At 34.5% G+C, this 11,845-nt stretch overlaps 1 pseudogene; it reads right to left on the bottom strand.

The window, feature by feature from the left end:
- Window positions 1–1,179: 1,179 nt before the first annotated feature.
- On the bottom strand, window positions 1,180–11,530 carry LOC124104477 (general transcription factor IIH subunit 3-like; annotated as a pseudogene).
- Between the last annotated feature and the right edge of the window lie 315 nt (window positions 11,531–11,845).

Below are 11,845 nucleotides of genomic sequence, written 5' to 3'. Positions count from 1 at the left end.
GGATCTATTGATTGAATTTTGGTTTGTACACATTTTACATATAACATTAAATAATGTCTATGTAGCAGGAGGCTGCAATATTTTAACAGCAGTTTAAGTTTGTACTGCCATAATTTCTGTAATAAAAACAATCAATTGCCATATTAAGTAGAGGATTATATAGTAATCTTTAATTTATGTGTAAGTAATACTTACTTTGTTCATTATTATTGGGAAATGAATATTTGTGGTTACATAGTGATTTACATCATCATGAAAGTATTTGTGGATTTAAATTAAGAACTCAGCAATAATATTCTGATATAATAAGCAAACAGCAGATGATATGAACTGCACTAGACAGCATCAAATTTAACCTGTGCACTTGTAGCAATAGAGGACTATTTTCCTCCCATTTTCATATACTTATGTATCAGGACACTAGTCAGAAATAGAATTCCTTGTGTAAAAATACAAGTATTTGAGATGTTTGACCAACAAGACCTTGGATTAGCAAAATCATTCATCCTTTGTTAGGGAGTGGTTTCAATGTACTTTCGATTTTTAAAATGAGATACAATGTTGCTGTTAGAAAATTGTCAAAATAGGCTCTACACTGAGTCAGTAAAGTTATAATAAAAACCCAATAATAGTTCAAAAGAGTAAAGTTGTCTAGGTGTGACTCTTCTTGAATATGAAGTCCTTGTGTACTATGTAGAATAACCCTGTGTGGTTTTAGAGTGTTTTTTTTCCCAGGAATGTTTTCTTATGGTGCCACATATTGAGATATGCATTTGTCCTGGCTGCATCTCTCCTGGCGTCTCCACTCTCTGAATTAACCTTTGGAAGTAATTTGTAGAGGACAATAGTATTTGAAGTTTAAAGCAGTGACCATAAGCAGCAGTGATAGAACCATTCAGGTTGTGTATGGACACTGTTTAGAAGAGATGCTTTGTTTAAAAAAAATATATTTTTTATTTTTGGTGAAGACATGCACATATTTACGGGTACAGTGTGACATTACAATACTTGTGTGCAATGTGTAATGGCCAGATCTGGGTAACTGGGGCATCTATCACCTCAAATGCCTGTCATTTCTTTGCACTCAAAAGAACACAAAGGATTAAAAATTTTCTCTACTAGTTGATTTGAAACTTCCAATTATTGTAAACTCTAGTTGTGTTACTGTATTATAAAATATTAGGAGTGACTCCTCCTATCCAGCTGTGCCAGTTCTTGTTCCATTTCCTTCTCCCCAACATTCTTCGCAGGCTCTGGTATCCACCATTCTACTCTCCACTTCTGTGAGATCCACTTTTTGACGCTGATGTGTATAAGTCCTCTATCTATGGAGTCTGTGGGAAAGTTCTTCAGCAGAAAGAAGGATGAGGCATGAAGGATTTTACATTTAATGGCCAACTTGAAAGTAATAGACAAGGACCTGTGATTCAGGCTCTGTGGATTCATCCAATCATAAGAGCATATTCTACCACCAAAGTGCTCCACACCATGGAAGTCAGACAGAGGATTCTTCCTTGCCCAAAGTCTATATCACCTCACAATTTGGGCTCCATTCTTCATTTCTACATTACCTTGACTAGAGATGGAAGTACCTGATGTGTATCTCATGTTTGGAGGGCACCTGTGGAATGACCCAGCCCCTTCTCCTCTACACTGTAGAACCCATCTCCCCAACTTCCTTGTTCATTTTAGCTAATTTCATTTTAGCCCATGTCAGGAACCCAGGTCTACCTACTTGAAATATTCTTCATATATTAGGCTCTTTTTTATTAGTTAATTAATCATCAGTTTCCTTATAACTTCATTATTTAAATATTAATTTTTTTTGGAAAAGCACAAACTTAAGCATATTTATCTAAGCTGACCTTGAAGTCTCTATATAGATATTAATAAATTTATAGAGGCAGAATGTAGGATTATAGAATTTCAGAATGGGAGATAATTAAATAATAATTTTATTTGATTTTCTTCATTTATCTCTTTCCCTGCAGATGTTAAGTATTGTATCTCTCCTTCTTATCTTAAATATCAAAAGATTCTCTTCTAATAATTGAGATAAAAGCTGAATTTTTGTCAAAATACAACTGAAAATAAGTGCTCTATAAACTGCAACTAATTATATAGAAACATTCAAGGTCATTTAGTCTAATTAGCAGTAAAATTGATCAATGTGCACTGAATATAGTAGATGCCTATGGAAATAATTAAGCTAATTGTCTTTAGGGATTCCATGTTACAGATATCTTTTCCAATTTGCCAGGCAGCATCCAAGGTTGTCTTTCTGCCTTCTCTTTCTAGTCCTTTTTATAATTTCACTTGAAATCCATAAAAATCCAGTCAGAATTTAAATCAGAAGAATTCTCATGAGAACACTGTATTTCCCGCTTCCCTTTTTACAACCCCACGTCCCAACACACATAACTTTTTTGTTTTCCTTTATGAGTGATTTGAGCTTAGCTTGAATGTGTCATTATCCTTGTGGTTCTACCAGCATGCTGGAAAGGAAGAGGAGAGGATGCTGGGGTAGGCAATTTTAACGGCAAACTGCATGGGGTTAGGCCATGTGTGCTGACTGCTGATTGCTAGGATAGCTGTGTGATAAATTTGAGTCACCATTCCCCTCAATTAACTTTGGTGAGATCTTTGGCAGAGAATATGAAGAACTGACAGCCCATCAGACCAAGAGCAGTCCCCAAGTGACTGGATGGGCCTGTGGATGTGTTCAGAGCACTCTTTCTAAAGACACACAGGGGTATCAAGGCTTGCGGTGTTACCCACAGCTTTTCCTCCACAGCTTTACTTATTTCTTAAACACAATTTGAATTATTCTCATGAGATGTTTAAAAGGAAAGTTGGAATCATAGTGAAAGGAAACCCTCAAGGTTCTACTTTTTCTTTGATACTTTCTGAACCCTTCTGCTTGAAGGCTTTGGGGTTCAAGTGACCATCTTTATCACTAGTAATATTTATTTTAACCTTAGTGCTTTCTGATATTAATATGACTTATTTTTATAGCATATTTTGTTTTTCTATGCTGTGACTTTTGACCTTTCTGTGTATGTTTTAAATAATTATTTTCTACATATTTTATGTATGTATCTCTGGTATAGTACTTTTAACCTTTTAGTTGAAGCATTAATCCATTTGTACTAATTATAATTACTGATGTATTGTTTTTTTTTATTGGTTGTTCAAAACATTACAAGGCTCATGACATATCATCTTTCATACATTTGATTCAAGTGAGTTATGAACTCCCATTTTTGCCCCAAATACAAATTGCAGAATCACATCAGTTACACATTCACAATTTTTACATAATGCCATATTAGTGACTGTTGTATTCTGCTGCCTTTCCTATCCCCTACTATCCCCCCTCCCCTCCCCTCTCATCTTCCCTCTCTACCTCATCTGCTGTTGTTTAATTCTCATTGATTTTAAATCTAGGCTCACGTGTGCTTTTTACTTGTTCTACTTGTTATATATTACTTCATTTCCCTGTTTTGATTTTTATCGTAAATGCCAATTATTTTATTATAAAATTTTATGTAAAATAAAAAATGCATAGTACATAAATTAAAATGTTTAAATAATGTCAAAAACATATTAGTTTTTTAAAAGAAAACAAATCTTTTCCATCTTACATGAAATGACTTATTTTTAGATATAATTTGCTTGAATTGTCATAGAGTTTTTCCTTATGATTAAAATATTAGTTTTCACTAAAGTAGTTTTCAATGAAAACTAAAATATTAGTTTTCACTGAAGTAGGCTATTAAAGTATTAAAGTAGGCTATTAAATAATAAATATTACCTATATAAGAATCACAAATGCTAGCAGATTCTTTTTTTTTTTTTTTTGCAAGGGGTACTAGAGATTGAACTCACAAGCACTCAACCCCTGAGCCACATTCCCAGTCCTATTTTGTACTTTAATTAGAGACAGGGTCTCACTGAGTTGCTTAGTGCCTCGGCTTTGCTGAGGCTGGCTTTGAACTAGCAATCCTCCTGTCTCAGCCTCCTGAGCTGCTGAGATTATAGGCATGTGCACCACGCCTGGCACAAATACTAAAATATTTTAAGACTTAGGAATTTACAAATATTTAACAAGTCTAAAAACATAGAAAATGAAATCTGAAAAAATTGACCAAACACTAGTTTCTTAAATGAAATGTGACTTCTAAGATGGCATAAAAATATTAAATAGAATGCTAAGAATATAGAAATTTTCATGCACAAATGAGTTTTTCAATTTACTTTTGCAAACAAATAAGTTGTAATTCCTCAGATTTTTAAATTTAATTTTTAATTGACAAATAATAATTGCATATGTGTATTTTGGCACAATGTGGTGTTTTGATATATGTATATATTCTGTGATGATTGAATTAAACTAGTAACATAGCCATCATCTCATATACTTACCAATTTTAGTGGTAAAAACATTTAAAATTTACTCTTTTAGCAATTTTGAAGTATGTAGTACATTAACTATAGTCATTACTTTGTACAGTTGATTTCACAAACTGATTCTTCTTGTCCAGCTGAAACTTAAATTCTTTGACCAATGTCTCCCTATCTTCCCTTCCTCTCTAGCTTCTTGTAACTACTATTTTACTTCCAAATTCTATGAGTTTGAGTGTTTTGGATTTCTTTCTTTTTTTTTATTTATATATGACAGCAGAATGCATTACAATTCTTATTACACATATAGAGCACATTTTTTTCATATCTCCGGTTGTATACAAAGTATATTCACACCAATTTGTGTCTTCATGCTTGTACTTTGGATTAATGATCATCACATTCCACCATCATTAATAACCCCATACCCCCTCTCTTCCCCTCCAACCCCTCTGCCATATCTAGAGTTTGTCTATTCCTCCCATGCTCCCTCTCCCTATCCCACTATGAATCAGCCTCCTTATATCAAATAAAACATTTGGAATTTTGGGGATTGGCTAACTTCACTTAGCATTATCTTCTCTAACTCCATCCATTTACCTGCAAATGCTATAATTTTATTCTCTTTTATTGCTGAGTAATAGTCCATTGTATATATATGTCACATTTTTTTAATTTATACTTACATGTATATGTATATATATATATATATATATATATATATATATATATATATATATATATATACACACACACACACACAGTGTGTATATACTGTGTATACATATATATCGCCATCCAGAAGTGGGATTGCTAGATCACATAAATCTTTTTAATTTTTTGAAGAGGCTCCATGCTGTTTTCCATAATGGCTGTACTAATTTATATTCCCTTCAACTACTGACAAGAATTGCCCTTTCTCCATCTTATACAAACATTAATCTTTTATCTTTTTAATAGAAGTCTTTCTAATAGGTGTGAAATGATATCTCAGTGTGTGTGTGTGTGTGTGTGTGTGTGTGTGTGTTGCTGGGGATTGAACTGAAGACCTTGTGTTCACTAAGCTAGTGCTTGACCACTAAGCTACAACCACAGTTCTCATTTTAGTTTTGATTTGTTCCTTGATCAGCAACAGAATACCTTTTTTTTTAACATACCTGTTGACCATGCATATATGTTCTTTGGAAAAAATGTCTATTCAGATGCTCTGCCAATTTTCTAATTGGATTATTCATTTTCTTGCTATAGAGTTGACAAAATTCTGTATATATTTTGGATACTAGCCCCTTATCAGATGTATGGTTTGCAAGTATTTTCTCCTAATCTATGAGTTGTCTCTTCACTATGTTGATTGTTTCCTTTGCTGTGCAGAGGCTTTTCAGTTTAACACAATATTGTTTTGTCTTTTTGTCTTTTGTTGTCTGCCCTTTTGGGGTCATATAATCACCACATTATTGTGAAGATTTCCCCTATGTTTTTTCCTAGTAGTTTCATAGTTCAGGTCTTATGTTTAAGTCTGTAATTCATTTTGAGTTGAATTTTCTTCATGATATGAGGCATGATATCATTTCATTCTTCTAATGTGTAAATCTAGTTTTTTTTTTAAAGCACCATGTTTTGAAGAATGTTTTTTCCCCTTTGTGTATTTCTTGGCATCTTTGTGTTGGTTTGAGCATACATGTGTTGGTTTCTTGCTGGGCTGTCTAACCTGTTCTATTGGTCTGTGTGTTTCTATGCTAGTATTATGCTGCTTCAATTACTGTAGCTTTTTGATATAGTTTGTGTGACTCCTCAGCTTTGCTCTTTTATTGAAGATTACTATGGCTATTGAAAGTCTTGTGATCAAATGATTAGGATTTGTTTCTATTTCTGTGAAAAAAAATGTCAGTGAAATTTGGATAGGGATTGCATTAGATCTGTAGAATGGTTTAGAAAGTATGGACATTTAAATAAAAATGCCAATCTATGAACAGAGGACAATGTTACATTTATTTGTATATTCTTCATTTTCTTTCATCAACATTTTATAGTTTTCAATACACAGATCTTCTGTCTCTTTGGTTGTTTATTCCTAAGTATTTTATTTTTCAATGTGATTGAAAATGGGATAGTTTTCTTAATTTATTTTTTGTATAGTTCTTTGTTAGTGTATAAAAATACTACTGATTTTTGTATGTTGATTTTACAACTTTACATAATTTAAAAATTTCTCCTAACAATTATTTTGTGGAGTCCAGGGTTTTCTATATGTGGGATCATGTCCTTACAAACAGGAACAATTTGACTTTTTCCTTTCCAATTTGGATGTCTTTTGTTTCTTTGTATTGCCTAGTTGCTCTTGCTAGAAACTTGCCTCGTTTCTGGTTCTAGAGAAAATGTTTTGACTTTTTACTATTGAGTATGAAGTTTGCTTTGAGTTTGTCATATAGAACAGATATTATGATGGAGTCTCTCCCTTCTATACCTAATTTGTTGAGAGTTTTTTCCCCTTTCTTCATGAAGGCATATTGAATTGTGTCAAATGGTTTCTCAGCATCTATCTCAGATTCTTTTGAATGTGAGTATTTAAAAATACATTTAAGAACTTTAAGGGCTAAAAGAAAAATACTTTTTTTAGGTTAAAAAAACTTTTTAAAATTTACAGAAGTTCAATTCCAAAGTTTCTAGAGAAGAATCTCTAACACTGGTATACTGGTGCTTTTTTTTTTCCCATTGCAATGTAAACATTAATACCTTAGGGATCAGTATTAACTGTAAAAAGAAAGTTAATATTTTCTGGGAAATTCCCAACAAGAATCAGGCTATAGCTTATAAAAATAAGCTTTTAAGACCCCCTTTCTGAAGAAAAATTTATACTGATTGACTACTATACTTAATTAAAGTGAAATTTTGTGGTTTCTTGGTGATGAACCATTTTTTTATCTGGATCACATTTTCTAAACACACATAGATACCAGGAAAAAGAGCAAATACCTGTTCATATCTGAATAGTTTCAAATTAGTGAGTTAGGGTTTTATTTATATAGCTTATCAAAGTTAATAATTGGTAACATATTCATTGTTTTCCAAAAATACATTAAATTTCACACTACTGTCATTTCATGAAAGGGATTTTGATTTGATTAACATGAGGTAAAACTACAACTAAACCTAACAATGAGAGTGTTGTTTTGCAAATAGTTCTTCTAAGAAACCAGTTATTTTAAAAATAATTATGTTTATTTTTATATTGTTTATTGTCAAAAATTTTCATATACAACTCCTCCATGGCAATTTCAACTGATAATCTAGAAGATGAGGAGAACAAGTATTTTATAATTTTTAAAGTCACTTTTAGTTTCTTTCATTTTGCTTCCAGAATGAGAGGCAGAGAAATTTTAAAGGCCATCTCACATATAGTGCAAATATAGCTGAAATTGCAGAATATTGACATACACAAAAACAGACAACAAATTTTGAGATTTTGATGACAGAAGCAAGTAGCACTAGAGTCAACGTAAATTGAAATGATGAAAGATTAATGGAGATCTTTGATCCTGATCTTGAAGAAAACCCTAGAATAAATATTACAGAACAGAAGCATCCGAGGCATTTTTAGTTCAATCCTCTATAATATCACAAGTCTGTTGAAAGATGCCAAAATCCGAGGCTGAGATACGAGCAACAACCAAAGCATTCTGTTTCTGCAAAGATCAAACCCATGAAGTTAATAGATTCTGGTGCACAATCTTCTGCAACCTTGATGACCAGTATCTTTAATTTCATTTGCTGGTTACCTCTAAGTTCCTTGTTTTTTCTCTGGATGTTGCAAAGCACTTTGAAGAGGGATCCAACCAGCAGATTTTATGTTGCCTTTTTTATGTCATTCTTTGTTACTAAATTTTTAATTTCTTCAAGAATAGCCTAAATTTGCTGTTGTTACTAGCGCATATTTTCCATCTTCACTTCCCAGAAAGATTAAAATCAAAGCTTGGTATATATTATTCCAAGACCTCCTAGCTTTTAGTGTCTGGGCTGAGAAGTCACCTGAAATTCATTTTGTTTGCCCTTTAAATGTTACCTGTCATTTTTCTCTAACAACCTTTAAAATTGTATCCATATTCTTATATGTTGGGCATTTTCATAATGAGGTGCCTTGGTGTAGGTCTGTTGCAATTTTGTATATTTGGAGTCCTGTAAGCCTCTTGTATTTTATTTTCTATTTCATTCTTAATGGTTGGGAAATTTTCTGATTTTATTCCATTGAAAATATTGTGCATTCCTTTAGTTTGTGTCTTTAAGCCTTCCTCTATCTTGGTAAATCTTAATTTTGGTCTTTTCATGTTATCCCATATTTCTTGAAAATTCTGTTTGTGTTCTCTTAACATATTTTCTCCATGGTGAACTTTATTTTCCAGATTATATATTTTGTTTTTATTGCCTGAAAGTCTATCTTTCAAGTAGTCTAGTCTGGTGATGCTTTCCATTGAGTTTTTATTTGGTTTATTGATTCCTTTATTTCTATAATTTCTCATTGATTCTTCTTTAGGATTTCTATCTCCTTATTGAAGTTATCTTTCACTTCTTGGATTTTATTTCTGATTTTACTCCTTATATCACCTTTTACCTCTCAGATCAGTTTAACTATGAACTTTCTAAATTCCTTCTCTGACATTTCCTCCACTGTGATATCATTGGGTTCTGCTAATGGGGAATTTTTATTTGTTTGGGATGGTTTGTTCCCTTGCTTTTTCATGCTGTTTTTATGTCTACCCATTTATCAGTAAGAATCTGAGGTGGCAGAGCTTTTACCCTATGAATTTATAGTGTTCCTAAATATTTCTGGTACCTCATATTTTAGGGTGGGACAAATAACCACAACAACAAATGCAATCAATATTCAGTTTTAAATTAATTGTTTATTTTGGCATCTATAATGTTAATTGGTACTATAAATAGAAATGGCCTTGAAGCAAGAACCAAGGTCAGGCAGTTAGTATAGATAGATGATCAGGTGTGGTCAGGAAGATGGCAACTGAGTCTGTTGGAAAGATGGAAGCTGACTCAAAGGGAATGGACACATCTCCTTCACCTATGGCCGAGGTCATTTGCCTCTGGGTTATTGAAATGGTAATACCTTTAGGGCACATCCCCCTTCCCTCACTAGTGGCCAAAAAGTCACCTTCATGGGTTGGGGGGATTGTCCCTCCTAAGAAGGAGCTGTTAATGAATGTCTCCTGGGCTGCTCCTCTCCTGCCTGGACCCCATAGCAGCTTCATTCCCACCCTTGGCCCACCTTTTGGTCACAAGTCACTTGAGTCATGAGTCACATATGTAGGATGTGGGGGAGGAGAAGCCATGAGAACAAAAAAATTCTAAAATGTATAAAAGGGGCAGGACACTCCTACTTCTTTGGATACCCAGCTCTAGGACCCCTTCTCTGGAGAAGTCTGTCTTTTTTCTATCCTTAAATAAAACTTGCTTTCTATACTTGCCTCAACGTTTCTCAAATATTCAATCTTCACATCTGGGGAAACAGAACTCAGCTCTGATTGATTTTCATCACTGGTAGTATCAGTCTTGTAGGCAATTGCCAACAGTAGAGATATTATGTTTACAAAAGGATTTGCTGCTTCAAAAGGGTGAAGAAGGAAAATGCAGAGAAGATGTAGGATGTAATAATTGTGAGGGAGGATGAGACATAGTAGTTGTCAAGAGTTAAAGGAAGAGACAACAATAGATTTTGGCTGTTTGCAAAAAAAAAGAAAAAAGAAAAAAGAAAGAGAATCAGGGTAAATAGAAAAACATTATAAAACAGCAACAAAAATATATAAAATAAAACCCAGTTATACTAATCAAAAACACTCGTTCTCAAAACATAGAGTCTAGAAAATAACTACCTTCAAGAAATGCTAGAAATGAGAAGAGTGAGACAAAGATATATATGTACAAAATGTTCATGGATCATTCAGCACAGAAAAATTTTTAAAAAGGGGGTTCTTAGTGGAAGATTAAGTTTATTGTTTCCATTGTGATGGTTGAAAACTGGCCTATAATATTGTATGTTGTTTGTCAGTTGCCAATTGTCTTTCTTTCTATTTTTTTCTTGACGTATGTGTTGTTCACAAGAATAGTAATGGGGGCTGTCAATTCTTCCTTTTTGTGGAGCTAGTTAGGTTGCCTGTTCTCAGCTTAGTTAGGTTATCTGTTCTCAGCTTCCCTTTTCTGTGTAGTATGAAAGGTGGGGGCTGAAGGGTGTTGTCTACTCCACTCACAGTGAGGGGTAGCTGCAGAGTTCTGTGAAAGGAGTTCTCAGAGGTGAAGCCCCCAGAGGCGGAGTTTGGGTCTAGCTAGAGCCCTGGTGCTTTGTGGAATGATGTTTGGTGAAGCTTTTAAATCAGCACACCTCCAGAGCCTGGCTGTTTTTGGTTTGTGATGGGCATCTGTATTGCTGGAATCTCCCCAGTCCTTCATCCACCTCCACCTCCTTCATCTTGGCTACCTGGGCCCAGTCCCAAGCAAGACTCAAAGAGTGAAAGGCACCCAGGATCTCTTGGCTAGAATGTCTCAATTCATCTGGGTGCAACACTTCCCAAACCTTAATTTCACTTGTTTCCTAGTCACACTCCAGCTCACTTGGTGGGCCTCTGTAGGGTCAGGTGTTCAGACCCAGAGAACTTACACAGGTCTGGGCGCTGGGTTTGGACTCACACCTGTCTGCTGGGTGGGTGGGTAATGGCAGCACTCCCTGCTGTCTGTGGGCCACTAGGAGACAAGCAGAGTTTTTCTTACACAAAAACAAAGCACAGCTCACCCACTGGATCAGCTCAACAGTGTCTGGGATCACTGTTCTCTCTACTTCAAGACAGGCCCTTGGTGCCACCTAAAATGTGGCTCCTTTAGTCTCCCCCTCTGACCTGCAAGCAGTGGATCTTCCTTGGCTGCCGGTGCCAGAGGTGGGTTTTTTCCTTTAGTTTTAAAAAATTTTTATTTTATCCAACCTTCTGAGTTTTTAGGCTATTGTGAGAGTCTAGTATTAAATCCCAGTGGGATTTCTTATATTCACTGACCTCAAAGGGAAGTTGTTTGTTCGTTTTCCTGGACTCATGCCATTGATCAGTTCGGAAAATAACCTCTGTTCCACCATCTGGACCCCTCCACTGTGCCCATTGTTATTCTTAATTTTGATATGGACTTCCCAGTTCTAGGATTCCAATTAATTTCTTTTTCAAATCTGTGGTTACTTTAGGGTTGTGAGTTCCCTACTAAAATGTATAGCTTTTACTTTTCTTCTCCTTGGAAGTGATAAGCATGGTTTTGCTGTGTCTGTCAGTGACTGTCTATTTTGGTTGTTTTTAATACTCCTGGTTCTTATGTGTGGTGTCTTATCCTTACTCCAAATTCATAGTCTGAGATTCTATGGGATATTGGGATTAAATTTAAAAAGTGAAGCTGCAGATTA

Source organism: Marmota monax, unplaced genomic scaffold, assembly GCF_021218885.2.
Source record: "Marmota monax isolate L192 unplaced genomic scaffold, Marmota_monax_Labrador192_F-V1.1 WCK01_AAM20220418_F8-fsc00001, whole genome shotgun sequence".
Classification (NCBI taxonomy): domain Eukaryota; kingdom Metazoa; phylum Chordata; class Mammalia; order Rodentia; family Sciuridae; genus Marmota; species Marmota monax.
Note: the sequence above shows the minus strand (reverse complement) of the source record. Positions and strands in the feature narration are given on the sequence as shown.